Raw genomic sequence first — 7,451 nt, forward strand, 5'->3', positions numbered from 1 at the left:
TGGTGATCCGCCCGTCTCGGCCTCCCAAAGTGCTGGGATTACAGGCTTGAGCCACCGCACCCGGCCGAACTCTAGTCTTAGAGTTGTGCCTCGGTCTCCACATTTGAAAGTGAGGATGATTATAGCATCTAACACATCGAGTTGTTTGGGAGGAGTAACTGAGCTAATATGTGTAAAATAATGCTACTGCTGCTGGATAAGGATGATGATGTGACTGAAGCTACTGCTTTCCTTCTGCAAAGATGCTTTTTCCAAAACACACCATATTGCCTCTTTACACATTTTCAGGAGAGGGTAGAGGCTGTATTTTCCTTGCAGACACAGTGTTGTGGTAGAAAGCACACTTTTAGAGTTAGACGGTGTGGATTCAAATGCCATTTCAGCCATTTATTAGTTTCTTCATTTTGTCCATAAAAGGAAGAATGTAATGCTGGGCTTGCAGTTTTGTCCTGTGGGTCAAATAAAATGATGTAATAATAGAAGCAAAGCTCAGAGGTTGGTTAAGAGACAACTTCCGCAAAGATGGTTGAATTTCACGCTTGTGAGCAGAGAATCGAGGAGACCGTTGTAGATTTATCCTACTCGACCTTATTTGTGGTTCAGGACAGTGTTGTGAGTTCAAGAGCAGAGGGTAGATGCAAAAAGTCATAATCTTTCCTAGGTTCTCTGATCTTGGGAAGGGGCGAGTGGCTCTAGTTTCCCTTTAACATCCCACTGTGTGAGTGTGTCTATATGTACATGCATCAGTATTTGCTTATGGAGGAAAGGAAGGAAAAGGACCAAACAGGTACAAAGCCAGCCATCTCTCAGGCTTTCTTCTATACCATTTTTACTTTCTCACATTTATTAATCTGCCAGAGAGAAATTTAGAAGATGATGAAATGGCCAGTTCTGACTCTGAACCAAGCCTCTGAAGTCATACACCATTATACTCTTGGTCACAAAATCAGCTGTGAGTCTAAGTAGGTGGAGGGTACACAAGAGTATACATACCAGGAGGCAGGGATCATTCAGGGTCCACTTAGAAGGTGGCTTCCAGTTTCTTCCTTTTAAGAGTATGAGAATGCTCTGAGCTGGCCTCTCTATTCCATGGAATCCATAGGTCTTTAGTCAGCCACTTCCCAGTACACATTCCTGTGCCAAAGCACATGCAGAGTTCCAGCAGCTCCCTCTCCTGTTAACCATCACCCTGCCCCACCGAGCCATATCCATCCTTCTGCCAGATTCCTTCTATTTCAGGATCACCCATTATCACTCAAATGTGATCAACTGTGGGGAGGTGGGCCATATTCTGTTGTGCATAGTAATCCAAGCAAGGAATCACACAACAAAGTGGGCTCTAACCCAATCTTAGCTACTTACTCTCTGAATGACCTTGGGCACCTCCCCCAATTTTTCTGACCTAAAATCTGTGCACTATAATAATAATAAATTTCCATGGAGGAAGTATAACCTTTTCAACAAACAGTGCTGCAGCAACTGGACATCCATAGCCAAGAAAGAAAAAGGATAAAAGGCTTTTCTCCAGTACTAATCCAGGAGAAAAATACATGTATTGCATCTTCCTTGTGACAACTGAGGATAGAATACGTGTGGTCTTCTCTCTCTGAGGACCTTTTTTTTTTTTTTTTTGGGACGGAGTCTCGCTTTGTCACCCAGGCCAGAGTGCAGTGGCGCAATCTCGGCTCACTGCAAGCTCTGCCTCCTGGGTTCACGCCATTCTCCTGCCTCAGCCTCCCAAGTAGCTGGGACTACAGGTGTTCGCCACCACGTCTGGCTAATTTTTTGTATTTTTAGTAGAGACGGGGTTTCACCATCTTGGCCAGGATGGTCTCGATCTCCTGACCTCGTGATCCGCCCGCCTTGGCCTCCCAAAGTGCTGGGATTATAGGCGTGAGCCACCGCACCTGGCCTCTGAGGACTTTTTTTAAGAGACAAGGTCTCACTCTGTCACCCAAGCTGGTATGCAGTGGTGTTCCTGGACTGAACCGAGGGCCAGGCTGCTTTTTCTCGCAGCCCAATAACAAGATGTTGATGTAAAATAAGAGAGTTTTATTTCTGTAACCGGGTACAGGGAGAGGGCCAGAAAAATATTGCCAGACAACTCAAAATTACACAGTTTTCCAGTGCTTATCCACCTTCTAAGCTATATGTCTACATGTAAGTGTGCATTCATCTAAAGATATAAGTGATTAATTTCTTCTCATCTATAACTAAGATCTGAGTCTTGGGAACCTTCCTCCAGAGCCTCAGTAATTTTACTTACTCTAGTTGGGTCCAAGTGCCAAAGGTGATTACCCTTACCTTGTCTCCTACTAAGTTATGGAGGTCTGGGGACCCTTACTAAAACTTGTTTAATCCTAAATGGATCCTGGGATGAGGAGTGTGACCATTCTTTCATTATCTTGTCATGCTTCAAATCAGCAACCTTTGTGTTAGGGCACTGGCTCTCTCAGCCTTTAATATTTAACCTAACCATTTAGTCAATGCTGGAACAGTTGTTATGGAGGCCTGCCTGTTCAGCTTTTGTGAGATCTGGCTTGCCACAGTGGCACAAATACGGCTTACTGCAGCCTCAACCTCCTGGGCTTAAGCAATCCTCCTACCTCAGCCTCCCAAGTAGCTGAGAACACAGGTGCGTGCCACTACACCAGCTAAATTTTTATTTTCTTTTTTTTTTTTAAGAGATGGGGGTCTCACTGTATTGCCCAGGCTGGTCTTGAATTCCTGAGCTCAAGTGATCATCTTGCCTCAGCCTCCCAAAATGCTGATGATGCTGCATCGTTGTCTAGGGTAAATACCTGAGGTTCGAAAGAAGTGAGTTTAAGAGCAGAGGTTTAATAGGCAAAAGAGAAAAGAGAACAGCTCTAGCTCCTGCAGAGAGAGAAGGGCTCCCAGGTAGGACTTCCACGGGGCATGGGGTTTTGTAGACTGGCTTCAGGAGGTGGCGTCTGATTTACATAGGCCCCAAAGATTGGTTGGACCAGGTGTGCCAATCAAAAGCTGGCTGTCCCACCCTAATCTTTTATTATGCAAATAGGGTCCCTACCTGGCCAGGGCCATGCTGTCTGTTCCTTACTGTATACTTCCCTTTTGGTTGACAAAAGGGAAGATGGAGCTGCCATGTTGGACATGCCTGGCCCCCAGGTACCTTTTTCCTATTGGCACAGCTGCCGGCATTCATCCGTGCAAGCTTCCAGCTTGCTTATCTATGTCTGCGGCTTGATTTTTCAGGCTGCTCTTTGTTAGAAATGACTCAGGGGTTGCTTTTCATTAAAAGGAAAACCATACCGAGGATTTCCTTACCCTCACTATCTGCCTAAATAATTTCTTTTTAACTCCTATGTCACTTGGGATTACAGGCATGAGCCACTGTGCCTGGTAGAGGGTTTTTTTGTCTTTATTCCTCAAGATTTTGCATTTAGATAATTATGTTAAACTTAGGTGTGCTAGGTAGACATATGTCTGCTGATTACCCATTAGGACGAATGTGGATTCCTACTTAGGGAAAAGGAGTCAGGCTGGTGGGACCAGCGGAAAGCAAAGAGATAAAGCAAATAAGCTATAGATCTGCATTTTCTTCATGGTCCAGGATATATAAACAGAAAAAGGAAGCAGATAAGCTATAGGCTTGCTTTTCTTTATGGCTCAGGACATACAGCCCTCCGGAGCAAATCATGAACATAACTCACAAACTCCCTGCTTATCAAACGCACGCAAACATTTATCATCAAACACCTTGAGTGACAGAAGAATGCAGGTTAGCTCCCTGCTGCCTTGGCGTTATCCATCAGCCCAGGAACCATCCTATAAAATCTCCAGCAAGCCTTTGTTTCCTTGCAGTCAGCTCCTCTTCTGCTGATTCTGCCTGTCGCTCCCTGATAACACACTTTCATACTGTCTTTAATAAATCTGCCTTTCGCCGGGCACGGTGGCTCAAGCCTGTAATCCCAGCACTTTGGGAGGCTGAGATGGGCGGATCACGAGGTCAGGAGATCGAGACCATCCTGGCTAACACGGTGAAACCCCGTCTCTACTAAAAAATACAAAAAATTAGCCGGGCGAGGTGGCGGGTGCCTGTAGTCCCAGCTATTCGGGAGCCTGAGGCAGGAGAATGGCGTGAACCCGGGAGGTGGAGCTTGCAGTGAGCTGAGATCCGGCCACTGCACTCCAGCCTGGGCGACAGAGCGAGACTCCGTCTCAAAAAAAAAAAAAAAAAAATAAATAAATAAATAAATAAATCTGCCTTTCTTTACCCACAACTATCTTGGTAAGTTCTTTTACCTCTGCACCACCAGCCCAAATAGTTGCTGCTCACCTGAGACAAAGAATATATGTGGTTTTTAAGCAAATCAAAGTTTACTTAGTGACTCTTACCAAGCTTTGTAGAAGGTTCTGCCAAAAGGAGAAGCTTAAGAGATGATGGCTAAAAATAAAAAATGTTACCATCTAGCCTCCTTGGCTAAATGTAACCACTGCCCAAGGGGTTCTTCCTGCCAACTGCATAAAGAAAGCCCATGGCATTGTAGTAGAGAAAGAGGTTAACAGACATGAGTCTGGCCACGCCACATGGGAAATGGAGTTCGTACTCAAATCATCTCACCCAAAACTCTTATATTAGAGGTTTTTCAAAGTCAGTTTGGGGGAAGGGGTAAGAGTGGCCAGGTAACGGGTGCTTGCTGCTGATTCGTTGGGCTGGAGATGAAATCATAGGGGGTCAGAGCTCTCCTTGTGTGGGCTGAATTGCTGCTGGGTGGTGCCACGGGAGCTGGGTTGGTTAGTCCAAGTGGAACCATCGGGTCCAGGTGGAGCCATGGGTGTCAGACATGAAAAAACCCGAAAAGATATCTCAAAAGGCCAATCTGAGGTTCTACAGTGGTGATGTTATTTGCAGTAGTAATTGGGGAAGTTGCATATCTTAAAACTTTTGGAGTAATGGCTGACAGTTGAATAATGGCACCACCTTAGCAGGACCCATCCTCCTCTCCTCTCAGACGGATGGCTCCCATTCGCCCGTTATTTAGACTATAGTGTAAGTGTGTTCCAAAGTTAGCTCAGCCCTATAGCCCAGGAATAATTAAGGGAAAGGGGTTAGCTCAGTTTACTGTAATAATTTTTCTCACTGATACAGTCTTTGCAAAGGTGGTTTCGTAAAGATGCCTACTCTCTTCACGCATCTGTGAAATGTTGAAAAGACTGCCAAAACCTGGAAGTTTACTGATGCCTTATTTTAAACAAGTCTTGTCTGTCTGGTTTGAAAAAGCGAGGGGAAGATATCAATCATAATTTTGTTCAAGACAGTGAGTTCTAAGTTTCTCTTCAAAGAATCAGTATGTCAGTATGTTCAGTTCTTTGTTCTCCATTTTAAAGTTTAACTTCCTCATTCTCTTCATCTCCTTGCCCCTAGTTTCAGTAAACAACTTCCCTGCCAGTTCTGATCAGTAGTTCACATCTGCTCCTCTGGTCACCTGCTCCATCGTGAGTCACCCCTGGTCACCCGCTCTAACCTAAGTCACCTTTAGTCACCTGTTCCATAACAGTCTTTCCTGCCAAAACTGCTCACCCCACCACTCTGGCTCTTACCGCTGCTATCTTTAATATAGCCCATCAGAATTAGCTTAGACTGTGTGGTCCAACCCTAGCCAATAGGGGAATGACACAGCAGTAGGGGCTACCTACATCAGGGATAAGAACCCCTTCCCCTCCATTGTTCAGGTGTGCTCTCACCATTGCTCCATCTGCAAGATGTACCCTTCTATAGAAGTAAAATTGCCTTGCTGAGAAAATCTATGTTAGAGTGCTACTTCTTTTGCGGCAGCAAATTTTTTTTTTTTTTTTTTTTGAGATGGAGTCTTGCTCTGTTGCCCAGGCTGGAGTGTAGTGGCGCAATCTCAGCTCACTGCAAGCTCTGCCTCCTGGGTTCATGCCATTCTCCTGCCTCAGCCTCCCTAATAGCTGGGACTACAGGCACCTGCCACCACACCTGGCTAATTTTTTGTATTTTTAGTAGAGACGGGGTTTCACTGTGTTAGCCAGGATGGTCTCAATCTCCTGACCTCATGATCTGCCTGCCTCGGCCTCCTGAAGTGCTGGGATTACAGGCATGAGCCACCGCACTCAGCCCGAAAATTTATTTCTAACAATTTCAACACTCAAACACAACCCAACTACAATTTTTGTGGATTGTGTTCCTTTTACTTTTTATTCATAGGAATAGTTTTCCAATGTTGCAGTCATAATGCAATTTCATCAGTTTTGTTCCTCCTTTAAGAAACCTTAACACAAGAAGTATTTTTACATGTTGCTTCATTGCCATGTGATTATTCTTTTAAAAAGTTGTATAGTTTTCAATCGGATAGATGTGAAAGGAAAATAAATCTCAGGACCCTGGCTGGGCATGGTGGCTTATGCCTGTAATCCCAGCACTTTGGGAGGCCAAGGTGGGGGATCACGAGGTCAGGAGATCGAGACCAGCCTGGCCAACATCGTAAAACCCTGTCTCTACTAAAGATTAAAAAAAAAAAAAAATTAGCCAGGCATGTTAGCGTGTGCCTGTAATCCCAGCTACTTGGGAGACTGAGACGGGAATCGCTTGAACCTGGGAGGCGGAGGTTGCATTGAGCTGAGATAGCAACACTGCACTCCAGCCTGGCAACAGAGCAAGACTCCCTCTCAAAAAAAAAAAGAAGTTTCAGTTAGTATTTGCTGCTATCATAGTTGCATTTTTTTTATTTTCTCAAATAAAATTCCCAGCTTCTATGATGCTCTTTGTCACTGGCAACTTTGGTCAGACAATTAAATGAAACAATTGAAGGGCATAACAGGATTTTGGAAGGGATGGTACAGGATTGGGAGATAGAACTAGAGATAGGAGTTTATAAAATATTTTCAAAAACATTGAAGAATAGGAATAAGAGAGTATGATATTGTGAAATATATATTTGATCTTCCTAGCATAGAACTCCTAAAATCCTTAGAAACTACAAAGTAAGAGTAAAAACTCTTTGTATGCTAATGAGTTGACTGATAGCTGGCATCCCCTATATAGTTTCAGGATGGGGACTGGTTATGGAAAGACCAGGGCATGACTAGAAGGCTGGGACATTCAACCCCACCCACAACCCCAAGGAGGGGAGGGGATTTTAATCAACCATGTCTATGTAATGAAGCCGTAAAACTCCCAAAAGACAGGGTTCGGAGAGCTTCCACATAGCTGAACATGTGGAGGTTCCTGGGTGCAACACCCTTTCTTCTGCACCTCACCCTATGCATCTCTTCATCTATATCCTTTGTAATATCCTTTATAATAAACCAGTAAACATAAGTGTTTCCTAAGTTCTGTGAGCCACTCTAGCAAAATACTGAATTGCAAAGAGGGGGTGGTGAAAATCCCAATTTGAAGTTGGTGGGGTCAGATGTTCCAGAGACTGGACTTGTGACTAGTGGGAAGG

Source organism: Theropithecus gelada, chromosome 19 (assembly GCF_003255815.1).
Source record: "Theropithecus gelada isolate Dixy chromosome 19, Tgel_1.0, whole genome shotgun sequence".
Classification (NCBI taxonomy): domain Eukaryota; kingdom Metazoa; phylum Chordata; class Mammalia; order Primates; family Cercopithecidae; genus Theropithecus; species Theropithecus gelada.